We start from the raw sequence: 26,869 nt of genomic DNA on the forward strand, positions 1-26,869 counted from the left end.
CTACTATGTCTTAAGGGTTTATATCTGGACTGAGACTCATTGGCAATGCAGAAATACCACTGCTGTGGTAGCAGTTAACGTGGATAATGCTGTTCCTTGCACATAATTTAAAATATTTGCAGCTATCCTTGTATTCAAGACCTTGTTGTTCCTGTTATATCCTCTGATCCCTGATTGATTCCGTTACTTTTACAAGACATCCATGGGAGCATTAGTTGATGCATTTTAAGACAGTCACCCTTGTGGTATGAAAGGAACGCCAGATAATACTGTTGAGGTTAAAATATTTATCCTGCGAAATCCTTCCAAGGTATGAAACTTTGTCCCTGTCCATGTTCTCATTAATGTGTGGGCCGCTTGGTAATTTAATCATTATTCATTAATTGTATACAAAAAAATGTACATCACCCAATTGTACTCAATTGTTTACTGCAAGTGGGACATGTTGTTCACTTGATCCTGGACCGCTTCCCAGCACAATCATGAAGAAGGCATACCAATGGCTCCATGTTGTTAGGAGTTTGAAGAGACTTCGTATATCACCAAAGACTCTTGCAATCTCAATAGATCTGTAGTGGAAAGCTTGGTATGGATGCTCCAATGCACAGGATTGCAAGAGGCTATCGGCTCAGCCGCCTTTATCATGGGCACAGCCTCCCAACAGTAGAGGACATATTCAAGAGGCAATGCCTTAACAAGGTGGCATATCATCAAGGACCCTTGCTATCTGGTGCATGTCCTTTCGTTACTACCATAGAGGAGGAGAAACAGGACTTTGAAGATCCACACAATGATTTAGGAGCAGCTTATCCCATGCAAACATTACGTCTTTCACTGTTCTGCTGCTGTAAAACACCAAATTTCATGTTATATAAGATGGTGTTACAGGGCAGATGGTGTTAAAGATGCAATGATTTCCCCTAAACTTTCCAAGAAGTACAATATCCCCACTGATCCTACGGAATCCTCGCCTATTCACAAAGGACCATTTAGGATGGCGGCCAAAGTCCCAAGTCCTTGCATCCACAAGATACAGTGGTCCAAGGTAAACTCTGTATAAACTGACCGCTAACTTGTCAGCTCTCATTGGCCTCAACGGTCATCTGGTAATCGACAGAACGGAAGCAGAAACTAGTCATTCTCCGCGGTGAGGAGTTGTTTGTCCTCAAATCCCCTACTCCCTCGTAATTTAAAAAACAGAACTGTTCGGGCGATCTGGAGAGGAGCAAGTGGTAAGATCCGGAGAGAGCTCCTGCGCTCCGGTGTCGTCAGTCCCTAGCTCTAACAGATGGGTGGGTTGTGACGACCCCGACCATGGCTCCGATGGGGAGAAACTGCACTACATAGAAGCAGGAAGGCGATCGGGGCGGGACGAGGCGAGGCGGGCGAACGGTCCGAGGGCGGGCAGCCGGGCCGTCCAGTTGGGGGCGCCCGAGGCCGCGGCCCGCCACGATGCAAGGCTCTGCAGGCGGTGTGAACGGCTCCCGATTAGCTTCACTTCCTTGGTGGCTGGGTCGAACGCGCGGCCATGCATTCGGAACCCAGGCACAGGTACAGAGACAGGATAGACCGCTGACAAGGCTGGGTACAGGCCTGGTTGCTGAGACGCCAAGACAGAACTGGGAGGGGGTGCTTTCTGGTGGAAAAGTTGGAGAGGGGAGGCCAGGGCTTTGGATTTCGGTGGTTGAATGGGAGGAATGTGTGGTTAGCGTAGAAGTTAGTTTTAATTTAAGAAACCAGAAATCCCAAGTTGAAAATCTGCAATTTACAAGTATACAGTAAATGGGAGGGCGCTTAAGTAAAGTTGATGAACAGAGAAAATTTGGGGTTCAAGACCATAGTTTCCTGAAAGTCAAAATACTAGTTGATAAATGTCTGAGCAGGTAGTAATACTCCCTTTTTAAACTATTAAAATATTTAAAAATCTGCAGATGCTGGAAATACAAAACACACACAAAATGCTGGAGGAACTTAAAACCTCGGTTTACCACAACTTTATAAACAAATGCCAGACATCCCACCCTGCAAAAACTCATTTCAGGGAGGTAGCACCCCCGCAACCCCATATTCCTCCCCCGTCGACCTCCAAGGGTGTATGTAATACTTTGTTTAGTGATTTTGTCTAATCTGTAAACCAAGTTGGGTATATGCAGAAAATGTGACATTAAAATATGTACTTATATTATCATGTTTATAAGCAAGTCTAGAGGGAGTTTGGCCTCATCACGTAGGACATCAATAGAGTAGTTCCTTAGCAGTCAGCCAGCTAGTTTAAATAACGTTAGCTATGCTAATGAACGAATGACACCTGTTAAACTCACCTCAACATGCTTTTACATTTTAACCCACCATGGACAATAGAAAAGTGACTGTTGCAAACAGTGCAGCGAGCAGCACTGTCATTATTTTTGAGGTCGACTGTAAAGCCCCCCCACAAAGAAAACTGATAGGTCTACTCAGCAGGGGTCCCCAACATTTTTTGCCCCGCAGACCGGGCCGCGAGGAAACGATATGATTTGGCGATAGGAGTCAGCTGCACCTTTCCTCATTCCCTGTCACGCCCACAGTTGAGCTTGAACACACGCGAGGTCATTACCCGCGCGTCATCCATGTCAGCGCGGGAAGGAGATCAACTCCCCGAGCTTGCAAATGACGGCGGGCTGAAAAGTATGTTTGACATAACATCTCTGCCGGCATTCCGGATCAAAGTCAAGGCTAAATATCCTGAGATAGCCACAAAAGCACTGAAAACGTTGCTTCCATTTCCAACATATCTCTGCAATGAATGCAACGAAAACTAAATTGCGGAATAGACTGGACATAAGGAACTCCCTTCTAGTATCGCTGTCTCCCATCACCCCTCGATAGGACCGTCTTGTTGCAGGGAAACAAGCCCAGGGCTCCCACTGATTCAGCGATATTGGTGTGTTGAAATGATTTTTATTTTCCCCGTATGAACATATAGTGCCGTGTGTTTAATATCCAAACATTACTTAAAATGTTATGATGCTATTGACTGTTCGTGTGTGCTAGAAAGTGGGTCGCCACATAACCACCACCCCCCCCCCCTCAGAACCGGCGATACTTCCCCAATGTCCACAGTCTGGATCGGCCTCTGTTCGGCAGGTCTGCTCCCGTGCCGCGGTGCCTGAGCCCGGACCGGCTGCGCCAAGTCCACATGGGCCGGTTTGAGTCGGTCCACTGTGAAAACCACCTCTTTCCCCCCAATGTCCAGCACGAACGTGGACCCGTTGTTCCTGATCACCTTAAACGGTCCCTCATAGGGCCGCTGTAGCGGTGCCCGGTGTCCGCCCCGTCGTACAAAAAGAAATTTACAGTTCTGCAGGTCTTTGGGTACGCAGGTCGGGCTCTGTCTGTGCTGTGAAGTGGGTATGGGGGCCAGGTTACCGAACCTCTCTCGTAGTCTGTCCAGGACTGCTGTGGGTTCTTCCTCTTGCCCCCTTGGGGCTGGTATGAACTCTCCTGGGACGACCAGGGGTGCGCCGTACACCAACTCGGCCGACGAGGTGTGCAGATCCTCCTTGGGCGCCGTGCGGATTCTGAGCAGGACCCAGGGAAGTTCGTCCACCCAGTTAGGCCCTTTCAGGCGGGCTATGAGAGCCGACTTCAGGTGACGGTGGAAACGCTCCACTAGTCCGTTCGACTGTGGGTGGTAGGCAGTTGTGCGGTGTAGCTGCAATCCTAAAAGGCTGGCCATAGCCGACCACAGGCTGGAGGTGAACTGGGCGCCCCTCTCGGAGGTAATGTGGGCCGGTACCCCGAAGTGGGCTACCCAGGTTGCGATCAGTGCTCAGGCGCAGGATTCGGAGGTGGTGTCGCTGAGCGGGATGGCCTCTGGCCATCTGGTGAACCGGTCTACGATAGTTAGGAGGTACCGCGCTCCTCGTGACACTGGCAGGGGCCCCACGATATCCACATGAATGTGGTCCAACCTCCGGCGGGTGGGTTCGAACTGCTGCGGCAGAGCCTTAGTGTGCCGCTGCACCTTGGCCGTTTGCCTGAGACTGGACCGGCTGCGCCAAGTTCGCATGGGCCGGTTTGAGTCGGTCCACTGTGAAAACCACCTCTCTCCCCCCAATGTCCAGCACGAACGTGGACCCGTTGTTCCTGATCACCTTAAACGGCCCCTCGTAGGGCCGCTGTAGCGGTGCCCGTTTGGACTTGATTGTAAGGCGGAATTCACTCAGGCGGGAGTAGAGCTGGTGGAGGTGAGACAGATGCTCTTGACGACTACTGCTGGCTATGATGATGTGGTCCAAATAGATGAATGCAAAGTCCAGGTCACGTCCCACCGCGTCCATTAGCCGCTGGAAAGTCTGTGCGGCATTCTTCAAGCCGAACGGCAGTCGGAAGAATTCAAAAAGTCCAAACGGGGTGATGAGTGCTGTTTTGGGGATGTCGTTCGGATGTAGCGGGATTTGATGGTATCCCCGGACGAGGTCTACCTTGGAAAATATCCTTGCGCCGTGTAGGTTTGCTGCGAAGTCTTGAATGTGCGGCACAGGGTAGCAGTTTGGCATTGTAGCCTGGTTCAGTCTGCGGTGGTCACCGCATGGTCTCCAGCCCTCCCCCCCCCCCCGTTGCCTTGGGCACCATGTGCAGGGGGGAGGCCCATGGGCTGTCGGACTGTCGTATGATCCCCAATTCCTCCATCTTCTTGAACTCCTTCGCCAGTCGGAGCTTGGCCGGGGGAAGCCTTCGAGCACGGGCGTGGAGGGGTGGTCCCTGGGTCAGGATGTGGTGCTGAACTCCGTGTCTGGGCATGGCTGCCGTGAACTGCGGTGTCAGTACTGATGGGAAATCCGCCAGGACCCTGGTGAATTCATCGTTGGAGAGCGTGATGGAGTCCAGGTGTGGGGTTGGCAACTGTGCTTCACCCAGAGAGAACGTTTGAAAAGTCTTGGCGTGGACTAATCGCTTCCCTTGCAGGTCGACCAGCAGGCTGTGGGCTCGCAGAAAATCCGCCCCCAGGAGTGGTTGGGCCACGGCGGCCAGTGTGAAGTCCCACGTGAACCGGCTGGAGCAGAACTGTAGCCGCACCGTGCGGGTGCCATAGGTTCGTATTGTGCTGCCATTTGTGGCCCTCAGGGTGAGTCCCGGTTCTCTGTTGCAGGTGTTGTAACTCGTTGGAGGTAAAATGCTGATTTCTGCTCCGGTGTCGACCAAAAATCGGTGTCCCGACTGCTTATCCCAGACGTACAGGAGGCTGTCCTGATGGCCAGCCGCCGTAGCGATCGGCGGCGGCTGGGCCTTGGCGTTTCCCGGGAATTTGCAGGGTGGTCTACAGCGGCGGGCCTCTGTGCCCCTCCGCTGGTGGTAGAAGCACCACCAGCGTTCGTTGGGCTCTGCTGCCGGGCCTGGTCTGTCGTTGGGCACGCAGCTTGGTGATGTGTGCGACGGATGCCCCTCTCTCCTTGGCAGTCCACAGCACATCTGCCCGGGCCGCCACCTCCTGGGGGTCGCTGAAATCTGTGTCTGCCAGCAGCAGGCATATGTCCTCGGTCAGTTGCTCTAGGAACGCCTGCTCAAACATGAGGCAGGGTTTGTGTCTTTCAGCCAGGGCCAGCATTTCGTTCATTAATGCCGACGGCGGCCTGTCTCCCAAACCATCCAGGTGCATTAAGCGGCGTGCTCATTCGCGCCGTGGGAGTCGGAAAGTCCTTATGAGCAGGGCTTTGAATGCTGTGTATTTGCCGTTCTCCGGGGGCGACTGTATAAATTCCTCAACGTGTGCAACAGTCTCTTGGTCCAGTGAGCTCAGCACGTAGTAGTAACGAGTGGACTCTGAGGTTATCTGCCAAATGTGGAATTGTGCTTCTGCCTGTTCAAACCACAGAGAAGATCTCAGCGGCCAAAAGCTTGGCAGTTTTAACGAAACTGCATGAACAGATGCGGCATCGGTCATCTCTGGTCCAAATATCGTTTGGGCCGTCGGGGTCACCAAATGTAGCGGTGTGCTACACACAGCGCTAGAATAACCACACGGAGTCGGTGAGTTGGAGGTGCGATAAAGAGATTTATTCAGACTTCGCGGCCTGCTTTAAAGCCTTCCCGTTCCCGCCCTCCCTGGGGCGGGTCTGCTGTGGGGAATGCATATTCCCAGACCCTTTCCGCGCACGGGATTTTCCCCCTGCTGGTGAAGATGGCCTGGCGCACTTTCTGGGGCGGGCCCTCTGCCTCCGCGTGCTGTTTCGTGGGCCGGTTCGTGTGTGCTCGAAAATGGGTCGCCACAATAAGTCAATTATTAGTCAATAGCATCATAACATTTTAAGTAACGTTTGGATATTAAACACACCGCATATTTTCCCCGTATGAACATATAAAATCGTTGCAACATACCAATATCGCTGAATCAGTGGGAGCCCTGGGCTTGTTTCCCTGCAACAAGACGGTCCCATCGAAGCGTGATGGGAGACAGTGATACTCGAAGGGGGTCCTTGTGTCCAGTCTATTCCGCAATTTAGTTCTCGTTGCATTCATTGCAGAAAACCCCGCTTCGCAGCGATATGATGTTGGAAATGGAAGCAACGTTTTCAGTGCTTTTGTGGCTATCTCAGGATATTTAGCCTTGACTTTGATCCAGAATGCCGGCAGAGATGTTATGTCAAACATACTTTTCAGCCCGCTGTCATTTGCAAGCTCGAGGAGTTGATCTCCTTCCCGCGCTGACATGGATGACGCGCGGGTAATGACCTCCCGTGCGTTCGAGCTCAACTGTGGGCGTGACAGGGAATGAGGAAAGGTGCAGCTGACTCCTATCGCCAAATCATATCGTTCCCTCACAGCCCGGTGGTTGGGGACCACTCTTAGCACGAAGAGAGACCAATCAGGATGCTCGCTCTCCTTCTCCCTCTCTTTCTCAAAAAAATCTATTACCGGGATATTGTTTATAATTTCCGGGCGTCAGGGAGCCACTATCGATATGCAGGAGACTCCCAGAACTTCTGGGAGAGGTGGGATGTCTGAAATGCTATTATTAGTCTGTAAAAAAAATCCAGGCTAAACATTAGTATTAGACGCACAAGAATGTACTGTTGTGGAATCTGGAGAACAAACAATGTGCCGTGGGAACTCAACAGGCGGAGCAGTATCTGTTGGATGAAAGAAATTATCCATGTTGGCTTAATGCAGGATTTTGACCTGAAGCATCGACAGTTCCTTCCACAGATGTTGATTCACCCTGAGTTCCAGCAAATTATTGTTACTATTAAACTCATGACTAAAAACCAGAAACTGAGATTTAGAATATGTTTCTAAAACTATGCTCATGAGACAAACTACAAACCCCATTCCAGAAAAGTTGGGATATTTTCCAAAATGCAATAAAAACAAAAATCTGATATGTTAATTCACGTGAACCTTTACTTAACTGACAAAAGTACAAAGAAAAGATTTTCAATAATTTTACTGACCAACTTAATTGTATTTTGTAAATATACACAAATTTAGAATTTGATGGCTGCAACACACTCAACAAAAGTTGGGACAGAGGCATGTTTACCATTGTATTACATCACCTTTCCTTTTAATAACACTTCTTAATCGTTTTGGAACTGAGGATACTAATCGTAGTAGATTTGCAATTGGAAATGTTGTCCATTCTTGCTTGATATAAGACTTCGGCTGCTCAACAGTCCGTGGTCTCCGTTGTCTGATTCTCCTCTTCATGATGCGCTATACATTTTCAATAGGAGATAGATCTGGACTGGCAGCAGGCCAGTCAAGCACATGCACTCTGTGTCTACAAAGCCACACTGTTGTAGCCCGTGCAGAATGTGGTCTGGCATTGTCCTGCTGAAATAAGCATGGACGTCCTGGGAAGAGACGTCGCCTTGATGGCAACATATGTCTCTCTAAAGTCCTAATATACACCTCAGAGTCAATGGTACCTTCACATACATACAACTCACCCATGCCGTGGGCACTGATGCACCCCCATACCATCACAGATGCTGACTTTTGCACCTTTCGCTGATAACAATCTGGATGGTCGTTTTCATCTTTGGCACGGAGAACTCGATGCCCGTTTTTTCCGATAACTAGCTGAAATGTGGACTCATCTGACCACAGCACACGGTTCCACAGCCTTTCGGTCCATCTGAGCTGAGCTCGGGCCCAGAGGACTCGCCAGCGTTTCTGCATAGAGTTGATGTATGGCTTCGTCCTTGCGTAATACAGTTTCAAGTTGCATTTCTGGATGTAGCGACTGAGTGTGTTGAGTGACAATGGTTTTCCGAAGTAGTCCCGAGCCCAGGTGGCTATAATTGTCACAGTAGCATGACGTTTTCTTAGGCAGCGCCACCTGAGGGCTCGAAGATCACACGCATTCCACAGTGGTTTCCGACCTTGCCCTTTGCGTTGAGAAATGTTTCTTTTAAACTGACTAACAATTCTCTCACGAATTTTGGCACAAAAGGGTGAGCCATGACCCATCCTTGCTTGCAAAGACTGAGCTTTTGATGGATGCTACTTTTATACCCAGTCATGATACCTCACCTGCTACCAATTAGTCTGCTTAATGTAGAGTCTTCCAAACCGATGTTACTTGAATATTCTGTGCACTTTTCAATCTTATTTTAACTCTGTCCCAACTTTTGTTGAGTGTGTTGCAGCCATCAAATTCTAAATTTGTGTATGTTTACAAAATACAATTAAGTTGGTCAGTAAAACTATTGAAAATCTTTTCTTTGTACTTTTGTCAGTTAAATAAAGGTTCACGTGAATTAACATATCACGGATTTTTGTTTTTATTGCATTTTGGAAAATATCCCAACTTTTCTGGAAATGGGGTTTGTACATTGACTGAACAACTCGTGAGGATGGTGGAGAAGATATCTGGCGTTCTTGTTTCATTGGAAAGATAAATGGAATGTAACATTTGGGGTGTTACTTTACAAGTTTAGAACCCATTTAGAAGTATTGTGTGCAGTTCTAGCCTTCACACTACAGGAAAGATGTGACTGCTGCACAGTGTGCAAGGAAGATTCTCCAGGATGTTGTCTGAATATTCAGTTTATTTCAAATTATGTTTGCATTTCTGTAATGTGCTGAAGCTGCAAAAAATTAATTTCATGGCATTTATACGCTGGGTATGTTTGGACATAGAAAAGTACACCACAGTACATGACCTTTGGCCCACGATGTTGTGCCAACCTTTTAACTTACTCCAAGATCAATCTAGTTTAGTGGATAGCACAACACTTTACAGTACCAGTGGCCCAGGTTAAATTCCCACTACTGCCTATAAAAAGTTTGTACGTTGTCCCCATGACCGCATCAGTTTTCTCAACCGTTGGAGCTCAATTAGCTCAATTTTCTCAACCGTTGGAGCTCAAATACCTCCAATGCAAGTACAGCCTACCTTAAACATGGAAACCAAACTTGTACTGTGTTCCAGGTATGTTCTCACCAGTGCCTTGTAAAGTTGCATTAAGACTTGGCTACTTTTATACCTTATGCCCTTTACAATAGAAGTTAATATTCCAAGGGATATTCTAATTTCCATATGCTGACTTTTTGTGTTTTGTGTATTTGGATCCCAATGTATGGGTAGTTTCATATCATAATGATTTTTTTTCTTTTTTCATTCTGTAGTTTCATATCATAATGATTTTTTTCTTTTTTCATTCTTCCATGCAATGTGGGTAACATTAAACCATATTTTCCCATGTTAAAATGCATCTGCCAACTTCTTACCCACACACATAACCGTTCTCTATTCCTCTGAAAACTGTTGTTCTCTCCTTTCTATTTGCTAACCCACCTATTTTACTACATCAACAACTATCTTAACTGTACATTCAGTCACTTCTTTTAAATCATTAATGTAGATCACTCACACAGATGTTTCAATGTCATGAAATACTGTAAAATATATACGTGGTATATCAAAAGGATTTTATCAAAAATATGATGGTGTCAGATCAAAATGGAGATTTGGAAGTGGAGAAAAAAATCATTCTGACCAGTCTATGGTGTTCTTTTCTATAACTAATAGAAGATAATTTTGCTGTTCTAGTCAACCAGCACCTTAATGGCAAGACCTTTCCTCTACTGTGATTAACAATTGTGAAATAGGTTTTTCTAGTGAACATTCTTGTATTTAGTGTCATTATTTGAAAATGTGAAAAACTAATTCCCTTTGCAAGCTTTGTTTCATTGAAGGAGGAGTGACAGAGCATACTTCACTTGCAATTAATTTACTATCCAATACCAAAATGACAATCGAACAAAGACTTTTTGCAATTCAGGTTTCCCCAAGGTCCAAGATAACTTGCTGGTGTTAAGAAAGAGGCAGTTAACATAAAGAGGTGTGAACATAAGGACGGATAAGTCCCTGAGTCCAGGTGGAATCTACCCTTGATTGCTACAAAAGCGAGGCAAGAGATTGCTGGAGTATTGACAATGACTTTGTGTCCTTACTGGCCAAGGAGTAGTATCAGAGGACTGGAGGATAGAAAACATTCAAGGAAAGTAATAGGGATAATGCTGGAAATGAAAGACCAGTGAGTCATATGTTAGTGGTGGGCAAACTAATGGAGAAGATCCTTAGGGACAGGACTTACAAGCATCTGGAGAAGCATGGTTTCATCAGGGATAATCAACATGGTTCTGTGTGGGACGGACATGCCTTATGAGCCTGATTGACATTTTCAAGGGAGTGTCAAAGTAAATTGAAGTCAGCAGAGCAGCGGATGTGGTACATATTGAATTTAGTAAGGCCTTTGATAAGGTTCATCCGGAAAGTCATGAAGGACAGGATACATGGCAACCTGACAGCATGAACTTGGAATTGGCTAGCCCACAGAAGGCAGAAGGTGGTATTAGATGGTGTGTGTTCTGCTTGGAGGTCATTGAGCAGCAGGAATCTGTTCTGGTACTCCTGCTCTTTGTGGTTTTAATAAATGACTTGGACTTGGAAGTGGAAAGGTGGGTTAATAAATCTGTAGATGACAAAGAATAGTGGAATTATGAATAGTATAGGAGTTTGTTGTAGGGTACAACTGGACATATAATGCTGTGCTGGTCTGAGAAGTGGCTAATAGAGCTCAGTCTGGAAAAGCGCAATGGGAAGTTGAACTTGATAAGACAATACTAGGTTAATAACAGAAGTTTTGGCAGTGTGGAGGAAAAGCAGGGGTCTGGGGTCCAAATCCTTAGATCCTTCAAAGTTGCTGTGCAAGTTGATAAGGGTGTTTAATAAGGCATTTGGTGTGTTGGTCTTCATTAGACGAGGCATTGAGTTCAGGAGCTGTGAGATAATTTTGTAACTCTGCAGAAGTCAGGTTAGACCACACTTGGAGTATTGTATTCAATGTTGGTCACCTCATCACTGGGAGAATGTGGAAGCTTGAAAGAGGGTGAAGAGGAGATTTACCAGGATGCTGCCTGGATTAGAGAGCATGTCTTAGGAAAGGTTGAGCAAGCTAGGGCTTTGCTCTTTAGAGAAAGAGGATGAAAGGTGACTTGATAGAAGTGTATAAAATTATAGAAGACATAGATAGAAAGAAAGTTAGTGCAACAATAGCTAATATGAGAAAATATTACTTTAAGGTGAGTGGAGAAAAGTATAGCAAAGATGTCCGAGGTGTTCCTTTGCCCAACAAGTGATAAGTACCTGGGATGCACTTCTAGGGGTGGTGGCAGAGGCAGATACCATTAGGGACATATAAAGGATCCTTAGATAGTCTCATGGATAAAAGAAAAATGGAGGGGTATGGGCTATGTAGGAAGGAAGGATTAGGTTGATTGTAGACTAGGTTTAAAGTTTGGCACAACATCCTAGGCTGAAGGGTCCATACTGTTCTACGTACTATTCTATGTTCTATCCACCGTTTTAATCATGACAATTCTAGATTGTCTCTGCTATGAATATGGATTCCTTTTCTATAAAGAATGTCCTGATTATCATCAAAAGTAGCCTTTTCCAGGATTCAACCCATCTTTAAGTTGATGTCATTAACTAGCTGACATCTCATTTTAATTTTGGATAACAGTCACAGCCCTGTTTGTTGCCCTGTTGTACACTATACTGTTGCAATCTTCATCTTTCAACAAAAGCCATTGCCGTGACAGGTCTAGAACTGCTGTATGCAACAGATCCACATTTTCTCATCCATAAAGAATGAAGTTTCTCCACATGTTGGAATTACGGTGACTGTTAGCAAGTTGTTGGCTGAACTTGTTAAAGGAGAAGCTTTAACGAATGATAATTATTTAAGCCTATAATTTAAGTATGTGTATCAGCCTTCTTCAGGAACAGTCATTATAAATATACCAGACGAAAAGAGGGTTGAGTTCTGTGATAAAAGGTTGCAGATTCACATATTATGGTTATCCAACGAGGGTGCAGTATGAAGAAGAAGCAGCAGCAGCAGCAGCAATGGCTAGTAGCAAAATTCAGAAGTGTTGAATGTTTTAGAAAGAATTCTTTTAAACTTTCCTAATCCATAGTGAAGTGTTCATGAAGGAGGAAATACTGGAACTTAGTGGATGCTGCCTGCTGCCCAGAATTATGTTCTGCAATCCCTTCTGTAAAGTACTGGATGCCATTCCTTTGGCCTTTAGCACCTGAGAATTATGTAGCGAGATCTCTGCTCCCTAAAAATTGTGCAGCGAGATCTTTGAACAGGTGTCAGCCAGTAAGGATCCTAGAAACTTCACTGAAACCGTCTGGACAACAGAAAGCCAGGGGTGAAGCACTTTTGTGTCAAATCTATGAAGGTGTGACAATTATAGATGCTGTTATAATTTAATAATTTAAAAAATAAAAACTACTTATTTTTAAAAATACCAAATCAAAGCTCAACCAAATCCATCGTATAAAACAATAACTTAACATAAAATATGTTCTGCTGAAGGGTGTCGGCCCAAAACATTGACTGTACTCTTTTTCATAGATGCTGACTGGCCTGCTAAGGTCCTCCAGCATTTTGTGTGTGTGGCTTGGACTTCGAGCATCTGCAGATTTTCTCTTGTTTATAAAATGTGTAGTGATGACTTGCTCTATTCCACAAGTTTAGAATCCCCATCTAAGTGAATGGGATCTCTAATTCTCTACCACAGTTTGGATTGGAGAGGAAGTTCTCTTGTGCAATGCTGGAAAAGTGCAACAAGACTGGATCCATTGCTGGACACCATGTGGAGCCATGTAATAGAGTATAGTGTCAGATTTGGCATTGCCTACCATTCAGCAAATTTACCCAAATTCTATTATGCCAAAACTGCAAGTGACCTTCAGAATCACCGGTGGCAATCAACAAAATTCTGCTCTTAATACTGTGATTTTCCCAGATTCTGCCTCCCTCCTCAGGCATTGAAAAAGATGAGGGTGCAGCTTCAATATCCCTTGAAGCTCACTTTAATTGATCTTCTTTAAGTAAATGCATTTGCAGCTAGTTCACTTAGTGGAATATTACTGATGAGTCTGATACTTATTTGATAGCAGCTTTATACACCTTCCAACATGTATTGTTATATGCCAGTCAGGATATAAATTTGATGATTCCATTCGTCCATAACCCATAGTTCTTGAGATGAGTGCTTGCATTCTACTACACTCCTGACATTGGACAGCTAAACACCAAATTCCCATCTTCCTGGTGATACAATCACCCACGTGGCATACAACAGCAGAATTATCACTGATGTGATATCTAATTGAAGCAGTTAAGGGGCCTTAATTATTTTTTTTCCATGGTTAAAAATAAGTGACTAACTTATGATTTTTTTCTCCTGATGTACAGAACACTGGAGCATTGAAAGTTTCCTTTCTATTGGCCCTAGTTCCAGTTTTTGTAGAAGTTGACTCTGAAGATGAGGGAAAGGATGACCCTGTGAAGGTAAATGAGCAGGAGGATGATGAGGGCATCACCTTCATGGCATGTACACGGGATGTGAATTTACAAGAAAGAAAAATCTCGGGTACAAATGGACTTGAAAACCAAATTAGATACATGCTCTGATATTTACAAGGAACATCAAAGGGAGACTAGAAATGGATGAATAATCCACCAAGGTCAGGTGTGGAGGATCTACAGAATCATTTTCACTTTGTTTCTCTCCACTTGGCACCCAGGATGACACCCGATGCGGAGGTTAGTGCAGATGATTACCATCAACAAGGGAATCGAGGCAGTGAAAAGTGGGATTGATGTTTGGGGTAAGAGTGAGGCCTCAAAAAGCTCATCTGGCTCATGGGAGGGGCTGATAAGAATGCATCTTTTGTGAAATTGACATTACCCATAAACCTTTCCCAGCCAGATTTCTCAAGTACTGGAGAATCCATGCAGCGGCAATGCCAAGTTTCCAATTGGACTGTGTGAGAGCACAGTTTAAACCCACTTTTCAATAACAAGACACTCAGACAATACATTATTTACTTCCAAGCAAATGTAGCAGACACATCCATAGTTAGAGGCAAAATTCTCCATTTCTCCCATCATTGTAGGCCTTTAATAAGGGCATGTTACTATGCAAATTTCTGATGGTGATGAAGAGTCCAAACTGTCATGAAGCAGGAATATTAATTTATCTGTTCTGAAATATTATTCTCCCCTAAAATAGTAAAAAGTAGGAGTGAAATTAAAAGTGAAATTAGGAAAGTGAAGAGAAAGCATCAGAATATGCAACAGATAAAATCAAAGAAACTCTGGGTATTTTACAGATATATTAGGAAGAGCACTAAGCACTTCTTAAGAACTAACAGGGTAGACTTCATGAATTAAATTGACTTTAATTCTTATATCCTTCACATATATGAGTAAAAATCTTTACATTACGTCCCCATCTAAATTTGCAATGTGCAATCACAGTAATTTATAATAAATAGAACAGCCAATGTAACATGGAAATACACTCAAATCAGCGTGAGTTAATCAGTCTGATGTCCTGATGGAAGAAGCTGTCCCAGATCCTGTTGGTCCTAGCTTTTATGCTACGGTGCTGTTTCCCGGATGGTTGCAGCTAGAATAGATTGTGGTTGGGATGACTTGGGTCCACAATGATCCTTTGGGCCCTTTTCTCACTCTTGTTTTTTTGAAGTGTCCTGAACCATCGGAAGTTCACAACGACAGATGCGTTTGGTAGTCTGCACCACCCTCTGCAGAGTCCTGTGATTAAGGGAGGTACAGTTCCCATATCAGGCACTGATGCAGCCAGTCAGGATGCTCTCAATTGTGCCTCTGCAGAAAGTTCTTAGGATTTAGCGACCCATACCAAACTTCCTCAACTGTCTGAGGTGAAAGAGGCGCTGTTGTGCCTTTTTCACCACCCAGCTGGTGTGTACGGATCACGTGAGGTCCTCAGTGACGTGGATGCCGAGGAACTTAAAGCTTTTTACCCTCTCAACCCCAGATCCATTGATGTCAATAGGGGTTAGCCCGTCTCCATTTCTCCTGTAATCCACAACCAGCTCCTTTGTTTTTGCGACATTGAGGGAGAGGTTGTTTTCTTGACTTCTTCCTTGTTGGCCACCTTGTTATTGTCTGAAATTAGGCCAATCAATATGGTGTCATCGGCAAGTTTAATTAGCAGATTAGAGCTCATGTAGAACAAGAGTTGTAAAATACTTAATACTTTGTGAATGCTTTTTTAAGGGGGATGATGGTGAGATTGTATTTAAGGAGGAAGAGTGTGAAACATAGTAACAGAGCAAAAGAGTAGCATCTTTAAAAAGAAAAAAGATTTCCAGGACTGGATGTAAGATTATTCAGGATGTTAAAACTAATAAAGGATAAAATTGCCAAAGATCTCTGTCGGATTCAAACGCCTTTGTAAAAGAGTAGACCACTGTTAACATTGTATTATTAGAAAGGAAGTGAGAAATGGATAAAAAGAGTAATCCAGGTCAGGTTGTTTAACTACTGCCCATTAAACCTATTGAAATCAATTCCAGGGAACATTATGGTCCTTAATTTAGGAAGGCACAGTCTAATCAAAGATAAACACCATGGCTGTGTCTGAATAATTTGAATTTTTTGAAGATTAATAAGTTGGGTAGATGAGGTTAATTTCTCCAACTTAATCTACATGAAATTTAACCAAGGGTTTTGGCTATATCCAAAATGATAGATTTTTTTCCAGAAGGAAAGGCAAATGCACCCAAAGAAGAATGGTAAATTGGATTCAGAATTAGTTTAATTATAGCAAACAATATGGCAGATAGATTTGTGGTTTTGTGACAGGAAGACTGTTACAATGGTGCTCCACAAGATATAGTGCTTGGTCCCTTGCTATTTTTTGTTTATACACTGATCATTTAAAATTAAATGTGAAGGCCATGATAAGGATGTTTACAATGATGCAAAAATGGCTGTGTTTCACTGGGAGGAGGTATGCTTTAGATTACAGGCACATATAGATGGTCCGGTCATTTGGAAAGAAAATTAGCAAGTGAAATGTATTCCATACAGGAGTGAAATTATGCATTTGTGGAGTTTCAAAAAGGCAAGAGTAAATGTATTCAACTCCAGGATATGAAAAGAGGAGCAGATCCTTAAAGAGAGTAAAACAGATAGATAAAGTCATTAAAAAGACACAAATGGGATATTATTAGCAAAAGCTTTCAAATTTAGGAGCAGGGAAGTTAGAATGGGATAGAGTGCAATACCGTTTAAGTCGCTACTTGTGTGTTGATTGCAGTGTTAGCTAAAACTAAATACAGTGTTGCTGTAGTCACGTTTTCAAAATGGTGATGAGGGCAACAAATAACCACCTGAAACAAAAACTCCTGATTCACCATTTGCTTCAGTGTGTGCAAACATGTCTGAAACATCGACCACGAGGTGCAATCAAAACATCCCCAACTCTGAGCTTTAATTTTGCTTATGATTTACCTTTGCAAACAGACAGTAAACGGTAATTGACTGTTGGGTTTATTCAGAGTCCACAGAACTGGACTCTGCATTTCTATTGCTTCACCACTGTATACTTGAATTTTTCTCTGCAGATCATAAGGACAAGTTCTCGGTGTTAGTCTGACTGTGTGATAGACTGGCACACTTGCCAATAAAGAGTGGGCAAATCCTGACATGATCCCCATAGTCCATGTCGACAACCTGATATTCATAAGCAGGAAGAACCAAGTCTAACCATCCATTCCCACAAACCCCCAGCCCCTCTCTGAAACAATTTAAAGGGATCATTGATTTGTTGGTGACACACACAAAATGCTGGGGGAACTCGGTAGGTCAGGCATCATCTATGGAAAGGTATAAAGAGTCAACGTTTCTGGAAAAGAACCATCATCAGGACTCATCATTGATTTGTAATTGGTTAATTAAAGGGATAGCTGTTTGGAGAGAAGTGTCAGAAGTAGGGAAAGTTACGAAAGTTTTTGGAGATTGTGGTGACTGAGTTTTGGACTTTCATTAACTACTGCACCTTTGTCCTGCCTGAGAACATTTGAGTTTTGGACTTTCATTAAATACTACACCTTTGTCCTGCCTGAGAACATTGGCCATTTCTCTGAGTCTTTAACGTTCTTTATTGTTTGCAAGTTTTATTCTTATTTTTGCACATTAGATGTTTGACGGTCTTTGTGGTGTGGGGTTTTTCATCATTTCTCTGTTTTATGGCTGCCTTACAAGAAGCTGAGTCTCGAGGTTGTACATTGTATACAACCCACCAGTTCCCCTCCACCACCACCCTCTTCCTTCTAGCAGAATTGGTCCTCACCCTCAACAATTTTTCCTTCGGCTCCTCCCACTTTTGGGGGGTAGCCATAGGTACCTGCATGAGCCCTAGTTGTGCCTGTTGTTTTGTTGGCTATGTAGAAAAGTCCATGTTTCAAGCCTTGCCTGGAAATGCTCCTCAACTCTTCCTCTGTTACATTGATGACTGCATTGGTGCTGCTTTCTGTCGACCAACATCTTTCATGAACCCACTGATCCCAACGCTTGTCTTGACTATACCTCTTTTCACTCTGTCTCCTGTAAAAATGCTATTCACTTTTCTCAGTTCCTTTGTCCTTGCCACATTTGTTCCCAGGATGTGGCTTTCCTTTCCAGGGCATCAGAGATGTCCTCCTCCTTCCATGCTCAGGGTTTCCCTTCCCCCACCATTGATGCTGCCTTCACCTGCATCTCTTCCACTTCCTTAACATCTGTGCTCACCCCATCTTCCCACTGCCTGAACTGTGATAGAGTTCCCCCTGTGCTTACCGTACCATCCCATGAGCCTCCTCACCCAGTACATCATTCTCCATTACATCCGTCATCTCCAAAGGAATCAAAAACACATCTTCTCCTCTCTCCACTTTCCACAGGGATCACCCCTCCGTGATTCCCTCGTCCATTTGTCCCTCCCCACTAATCGCCTTCCTAACACTTATCTCTGCAAGCAGCCAAAATGCTACACCTATCCATTCACCTCCTCCCTGACATCCATTCAGGGCCCCAAACAGTCCTTCCAGGGTAGACAATACTTTACCTGCAAATCTGCTGGGGTCATCTGTTGTGTTCAGTGCTCCTAAAGTGGCCTCATCTACATTGGTGAGATCTGTTGCAAATTGGGGGAACCGCTTCATGAAACATCTCTGCCCCATCTGTGTAATGCGGAACTTTTTGGTGGCAAAATATTTTAATGTCGATTCCCATCCTCATTACAAAATGTTGTTCCATGGCCTCCTCTTGTGCCAAGATGAGGCCATCCTCAGGGTGGAGGAGCAACACTTTAAGTCCACCTGGGTAGCCTCCAGTGTGCTGGCAAGAATATTGATTTCTCTTTCTGGTTATAAAGAAATGCCTCCCCCTCCCCTCTTCTTCTATTCTCCAGTCTGGCCTCTTACCTCTTCTCTGCTCAATCACCTGCCCCTTGGTCCCCTGCTCCTTCCCTTTCTTCGATGGTCCACTCTCCTCTCCTATCAGATTATTTCCTCTCCGGTCCTTTACCTATCCTAACCACCTGCCTTCACTTTCTAGCTATCCCTCTTTCCCTCCCCCTACCTTTTTATTCTGGCATCTTCTCTCTTCCTTTCCAGTCCTGACGAAGTCTCTCAGCCTGAAACATCGACTGTTTATTCATTTCCATGAATGCTGCCTGACCTGTTGAGTTCCTCCAGCATTTTGTGGTGTTGATATAGTATACCTACTTCAATAGTTACGTACTTTGATTAAAGAAAAAAGACAGGACGCCCAGGAGAGGTGAATCTGCTGGGAGAGTGAAGAGCAAAAGGTTTTATCATCAACAACAGCTGTCCGATTGCATGTCTGTGATGAATAATGCCTGTGAACACTTCACTGAAGTAATGAGTTGCTGACCAGGACCTGCCTCAGTGGTGCCCACAGTATAACTGTATAAAAAGACTATCCTGCCTGTGATTATCATGATGATGGACCACCACTTTTTTTTACTCTGGGCTCTTTCCAGATTGGAGATAGATATTTGTAGCAATTCTTAATTTGTACCACAGTTCCAAATTATAGACGTGGTGGAGACTGTCTGCATGAGATTGATGGGGGAAATGTATTCAAAGAGAGGGAAATCTCCTGTGTTGCTGCCTATCCTTACTGATTGCAGTCAGGAAGTCATGGATGCAGTTTCAGAGTGAAGAGTTGTGTCCTAGAGGTCTAGGAGTTTGCAGATGAGTTTGCTAAGAATTATGGTGCTGAAAGTAGAGCTGTAGTTAATAAACAATAATCTCACATAAGTATTTCTACTGTCCAGATACTCCAAAGATGAGCATAGAGCCAGGGAGATGGCATCCGCCATGGACCTGTTTCAGCATGAGGCAGTAGGTCAAGGTTCTGTGGGTGCTCAGAGTTGGAGCCAAGACCAACCTCTCAATGCACTTTATGATTATGGATGCAAGTGAATATGTACAGTAGTTATTCAGGCACATTACATTATTTTTCTTGGGTACCAGAATGATAGTGATCTTTAAAGCAGGTGGGAACCTCAGATTGAAGAAGGGATAAGTCTGCAGATACCCCGGCCAGGTGAGCTGCTCAGTATGTGAAGACATGGCCAGGGACATAATTCTGCCTCTGTGCTTTCGACACATTCACTCTGCAGAAGATTGATTTGATGTCTGCAAAGGTGACCGTAGTAACAGGTGGAGTGAATGCTGTTGAAGTGGGTGGTGACAGTTCATTCCCCCCCCCCTTCTGTATCTGTAGACTGTGTTGAATTAATCAGGAAGGGATGCAGTTTTCTCAATGCTAGCTAACTTTGTTTTGTAGCCTGTTATAGCGTACAATTCCTGTCACAATTGGGGCTTAACTGGGCCTCTATTTTGGATAGCTTTACAAAGTTCATATCTGTGGGCTTCCTTGAGGTGCAGTGCGGTATAGATGCCGCCCATGTCAACTTGAGGGCTCCGTGTGAGATTCCAGAGTATACTCCACCCTCCACTGGTTTCAGCCTTTCAATATCCAGTCAGTGAGCGCTTAGTCCATGTGTGATCTTGCGGTCAGTCTGGGGAGATCTCACAACATTTTCATCACGCCATAGTCCATCTACCTTCCTGCCACCAATCCAGACTAGCATGTGCCTACATGGTGACAAGGGCTATCCTTTGTCCAAGTAGCTGTGGGGTATTTAAATTCAAGTAATAATTAACAATCAGATTTTTTAAAGCAGCTCAATAACAATAGCAATGAAATGATCTAAATGTTATAAAATCCCATAGAGAGAATGAATTCTGCAGTTTGGATTATATGTGACTCCAAACCCATCCATGGGTGATTAAGGAAAGGTAGTAAATGCTAGCATTTTCAGTGATGTCTACCTCCTGTGAACAAATAACACATGAAAAAAGCTATGCAACAAAAGTGTACTGAAGGAGGCAGCTACACAGACACACACTTCTCCATCAAAGTATATTTATTATCAAAGTATATGTATGTCACCATTTACTACCTTGAAATTAATTTTCTTGCAGGCATTTACAGGAGAACAAATAAATACAATAGAATTTATGAAAATACTATACATAAAGACTGACTAAAACAAGCAATGTGCAAAAGAATAATTAAATAATACTGAGAATGCTGGTTGTAAAGTCCTTGAAAGTGAGTCTGTAGTTCAGAGTTGAGATGAGTGAAATTATCCACACTGTATCACAAGCCTGATGGATCTGGGTTAATGACTGTTACTGAACCAGGTGGTTGAGTGACCTAAGACTTCTGTACCTCCTTCCCGATCGTACCAATGACAAGAGAGTATGTGCTCAGTAAACAATGTGCTGCCATTCTCAACACAGCTACTGGGTGACGGTTGGGTCTGCAAGTATAGAAATGGAGCCAGCCACTACTTGCATTCCATTTTGAAGGTTTCCAAGCACTCCGTGAAGCCACGTGCATGGCTTTACTTGGCACCTGCACAGTCCTTAGCACTTTGCATAGGCCTGGCAGTCATTGTTCACTGAAAACCCAAGGACATCAGTTGTGGAAAACCCACAGCGAAGTCAGAAACTACACAACATTTGTAGAGAAAAAAAATGGATACTTCTCATGTGTCCTTTGGTGTAGCTGCATCATCATTTCTGCATAGCATTTTTGTACATTCATGCTTTCACAGGAGGTGGTCATTGCTATCCAAACTGGCCATATGAACATAGAACATTATCTCACCGTACAGGCCATTTGCCCTACAATGTTGTGTCATCTTTTTAACCTACTCTAAGATCAATCTAACCCTTTCCTCCTACATAACTCACCATTTTCTAAGAGTTTCTTAAATGCCCCTCATGTATCTGCCTCTACTAACATCCCTAGCAGGGCATTCCACGCATCCACCAATCTCTGTGTAAAGAACTTGCCTCTGACATTTTCCCCCCACCCCCAATTCCCATACTTCCCTCCAATCACCTTACTATTATATCCCCTTATATTAACCATTTCTGCTCTGGGGAAAAGTCTGTGGCTATCCACCCTTTCTATGCCTCTTGTACACCTCTATCAAGTCACCACTCATCCTCCTAAGCTCTAAAGAGAAATTCCTGTGCTCACTCAACCCATTTTCATTAGATATGCCCTCTCGTCCAGGCAGCATCCGAGTAAACCTTCTCTGTACCTTGACTGTGTTTCAAGGACTGCGACCCTTCATGGATGTAGTACACTGCATATGTTTGAGTCCTCAAGGGGGATGTAAATCATGTTTCAAGCTCAGCAGTCCGGAATCGTAGATACTAGTCCAATCACTTACCCACTGCCACTCCCTGCAGCGGACACTCCAGGGCCTGCAGGGCTGTGTTGCCTGACAAAGGAAGGAGAGGGAATTAAGGAAGAGCATTGTGTTTGAATATTTCATCATCCCCAACATCTCCGTGCTGCTGCTGCCCACAGGCTGTGCCTGACATTCCAGCAATGAGCGGCACACCGATAATTGCTTGCTCACTCATCTCTGGGCAATGCCTTATCTGGTCTGTTGCAACTGAATAACTGGCGAAGTGTAAAATCTGTGAGATGTGAAAATGGAATTTGGAGTAAAGGTAAGCATGTGAAATTGGCAAGGGGGCCAGGGGCCAGAAGAAGGCATCTGAATGTTAGGTCGCAATCTTGATGGACAGAAGCTGTTGGTAGGTACATTGAAACTGTGGTACAATTTTTGAGAAATGGAAATTGGTAATGATTACACAATCTATGACCACACTTGTGAATGCCAATGCATACATGTGCTTGGTTCCTTCCTCTTGACATTGTCCCACTGTTATTCCTTCCTCCCCATCTCGTAGGGGAGGTTTCAAATCTGTGAAGGAAGAGAATTTCTCTCCTCACCCTTACTAAGGCCTTCAGAAGTGCATCTGAAGGTCAGGCTGCCCTGTCTCACCTGTGATCTGCTGCGGCTTCCAACAAGTTCTCAGACTTTTTTAATGACTTGCCACCATTAGGTACAGCCACATGGTGGTTCTCTTTAACGAGAGGTTTCATCTGCTCCTTCTATGAAATTTGACCTCTTGGGTATGTGCTGAAGGAATAAATAATACAGTTAAACCTAACAAAACCTTGTTTGAAGCATACATTTTGTGTGAGTCTAATGCCATGTTAAAAGGACACAGTTTATTCATACTTCCCTATTCCAGCGTACATTTTCACACTTTTCCAATTTAGCTCCTTTGCAGTTTTATACCACAGCCATCAATTAATGTTGCTTTTTTGTTTTAAATAAAATAATAGGCCTCACATTTTATTTTTTTAATGTTAAGTTCTTTTTAGGATAACTCACGTCTTGTTTTAGTCACTAGTCAAATCAGTGATGGCACAAATCGGAGATTTGCAAGAAGGATCCACCTTGGAAATTTCAAAATGATGAACCCATCCTTTCACAGAGTGCTCAGCTAGTGCAGCCCGGATACCTTCATCTCCACGAGCTCAAAACTAATTCAGCAGACCCACGAGTGGCTTCTGAAGCAAAAGAACAACACACCAATGAACAGTAAATAATGCAGTTATCGATTACTTTCTGCTGCTGGTCCTCCTTCTTTCTTTCCTTCAGTCTGGAATACTTGCCTTCCTTTTTTTCTTCAACTCTGAGACAAACTTCAATAGTCAATATCAAAAGTAGAGTGTGTTTGCATATAGTTTTTTCTCTGTTTAAGCAGGCAATTTAATTCCCAGAGGCATTGAATCTGATGGTATGCATACAGACTGCTCAAATATTCTGCTAATAGCAAATGAAGGCCGTTTTGGATTTATTCGTGGTTTGTACACTGGTCCAGTGAGATAGTATGCATTCATCTTTTCATTGTGCTGTATTGAAAGTATTTTAAACATGCAAGTTTTCTTAATATTCAAGCCCGAGTTACATTGCCAGTTGGTGTAAGAATTTTTGCAAAAAGAAATTCCCAGACCCCTTGTTGAAATTGAACATTGTTCCAATATAGTTAAGGCTCAGTACAAAAATGTAATTTAAAAGTTCAGAATTGACCCTGTGGAAATGTGGGCAGGGGTGGGGGGGAGAGAAGAATGGAATTTGCCGTATAAATTGAGGTGAAGAGGGTGGGAAAGTGCATGACTGACGGGAAAAGAGAAAGGTGGATGATGTGAACTGAGGAATGGTGGGAGGTGAGTAACAAAATGTGATAGTGTGAAGAGAGATGAAGCAACAGAGTGCAAAATGAGAGGTGAAAGAGGAGAGGGAACCAGAGTGAACCAGAGTGAACTAAGTATTAAAGAGTACTAATTTACAGGGACTTAAGAATAGGGCATGTGGAAATCACAAAAATGGGGAAAATACTATCTTTATCCCACTGTATGAACTGAATATGGTCCTTTAAGAAAAAGTAATATTGAGATTCAATAACTACTTGCAATGCATATCCTTAATAGCAGGTAATTTCTCTAGAAGAATATCAGAAAAAAAATCTGAAAAACTTTTAAATATTAATAAATAAATCAAGGAATATTGGAGAGCCTGTGGTTCAGATTGTGACATGTTTACAGATGAGTGCATTATTTCCATGTCCTAAGTTTATACTCATGTTGGTTCTATCAGGATTTTTTTTTGGAAGCTGTTGGTGATCAGCTTTTGTGTTTGTACTGGGACACATGCTGGATCACAGCAGCAGCTCAAACAACCTTGATGGTCCATTTTAGTATTTCAGTCTGTAGTCAGTGTGAGAGCTTGTGCTTTTCAGTCAGGAAAGCTATGTATAGTGCACTGTCTAGTATATGAATGAAACGGGCCAGCTTAAGCACTGAAAAGATTTTACAAAAATGTAACTGTTGTGGTGAGTTATGAGAGGTGATTCCCGGAGGAATTTGGAATGATGAAAACAGTGCGGAATGAGCAGTTCTTAGCAGCATCGAGTGACTATTCATTAACTACTTGAAGTGATGGTCCAATTGCAAATGAATAAGCACCCTGATTATGAATAATTGTATACATTATTAATCCACTCATTGTGCTTAAGGTAACTCAGAATGGTCCATGGTTAATGTATAAATATAATTCTTTACAGGGATCAGCTTGCTGGTTCTATGAATGCAGAAAAATTGATTGCAGTTTTTAATTTACTCCTTTGAAATTATGGCAAAATGAATGTTGCAGGTGTGTTTCCCTTACCTTAATATCTTCCATGTCAGAGAGCAGAACTGTGTGTAGAGTCTAGGAGAAGGCAGATGACTGAACATTTCAACTAAGAAAGTGGCATCTTGGAATAGGCAGAATTAGACCCTCACATTTCATTTTGTACTGCAAGTTGCAGATAGGGCAAGTGGATAGCAAGCAACAGGGTTTCTGTTTGCTGAATAACGGGATCCATGGCTTTAACTTATTAAACAATGAGAAAGAAATAGAGGATTGGCAGGAAAGGAAATGGGATGAACTATTGTGGAGAACAATGAATAAAAGTGAGAAGATGGGAAAATGGTTTTTAAAAAATCTGAAAAAACACGAACAATTACTACATGCAGAGAAGGGTCAATAGTTCCACTGTCACTTTCAATGTGGAGTATGCATTGCAGGAACATTAATCTCAATATTAAAAGAGTCTGTAGGCGGTTAAATATTAACCCCAATTTCAGCATATATTTTATTGGGATGTTAATGAGTGAGCACAGCATAAACTCATAAGAAGGTTGAGGGTAACCTATTGGTTAACTCACCAGTGTGAATAGTCAAATTTCTGCTGATATGTAGCAATGAGATAAAATTCACCCACAGAAATCAATGGATGATTTGGTCATTAAGAACACAATACGATTAAACGTGCTCTTATTTTGCTATTGAAGTAATTACTCAGAAGCTTAGAGACTTCTAGATGTCAGTAACATCTTCTTGTTGTCATGAAACATGGTGATGGTTTCTCCAGAAACTCTTAAACTCTTGCTTGCTAAATTTAATTTGCTCCAAGTTAACTTGAATCCTACAACTATTAATTTTCACCTTACTTGCACCTGTTAGTAAATCTTGCACTGTTTTTACTCTCATGCTGTTGTATATTTCATGTTTTATAGTAAATGTATTTTGAAAATATTTGTGACATAAAATTGTACTATTCTAAACTTGTATATCTCAGGTAATTCTGAATATCTTCAAAGCCTAAGCGTTATCCCACTATCTCCTACTTCTGCTGAGAAAGAGCTTCCCTGGAAAGGTGACACAAGTAACCTGTCAGCTTGTGTCTCTGTGGAAATGACCAAGATTGTGCCAGTCGACTTGCAGAATGCCTGGGATCACAGCATATCATCGCCTGAGAGCCTAGTCTGTCCTACTATGTCTGATGTAGTGTTTCAACCAAGGACCTTGAACTTCATGCAGTCGGCCTCAGCTGACCTGCCACGGCATCGCGTCCACTTCCAGTTTCCTGATGTTTGTGCAGCTGGCGAAAGACGTGTTGATGAGGATACCGTTGAGTTTGTTCAGCAGCAGGAGCTGCAGCCACTTATGCTCACTGAGGATGATAGCAGACCAGCTCCGTCAGCTGGGTTTGTAAGTACCAGATGGTCCGCTTCATTCAACGGGCCTTCCTGTGTCTCAGCACTGAAATCTTTGGTTACCTCCACACAATACATCACTAAACAATCTGAGACGTCTGGTATAAACAGACAGAACTTTAATTTCATTTCAAGCAAGAAAGAGGAATATAAAAGGACCATGGCACTTTAGTTTCATAAACCATTGAGCATGTGCTTTGAAATACTGGAGAATCTTAAGCCATTTTGAGGCTTGAAACCCTGTGAAAATGTTAGCAAACAAGTATATATTTGTATTATATTTATGTGATTAGTTCCTAATCCTTATATGGAAATGGAAGCGTTTGATCCTCAGATTTGAATGCTGCAGAGACATTTCCTTGATGTGGTTACACAGAATGCAAGATAGTTTCCAGTTCTATGCGACCCATTTCTGGGGTGGGGAGGGTGAAGAGATCGCAAGGCATCTGTCTCAAGCAGATGGAATTATA

At 43.4% G+C, this 26,869-nt stretch overlaps 1 long non-coding RNA gene across 1 annotated transcript; it reads left to right on the forward strand.

Moving 5' to 3' along the window:
- Positions 1–1,459: 1,459 nt before the first annotated feature.
- On the forward strand, positions 1,460–26,287 carry LOC140199075 (uncharacterized). The gene is made up of 4 exons (XR_011886338.1): positions 1,460–1,551; positions 13,767–13,862; positions 23,200–23,397; positions 25,982–26,287. It is a non-coding gene; the product is annotated as an uncharacterized lncRNA (long non-coding RNA).
- The last annotated feature ends 582 nt before the right edge of the window (positions 26,288–26,869 follow it).

Source organism: Mobula birostris, chromosome 6, assembly GCF_030028105.1.
Source record: "Mobula birostris isolate sMobBir1 chromosome 6, sMobBir1.hap1, whole genome shotgun sequence".
NCBI lineage: Eukaryota > Metazoa > Chordata > Chondrichthyes > Myliobatiformes > Myliobatidae > Mobula > Mobula birostris.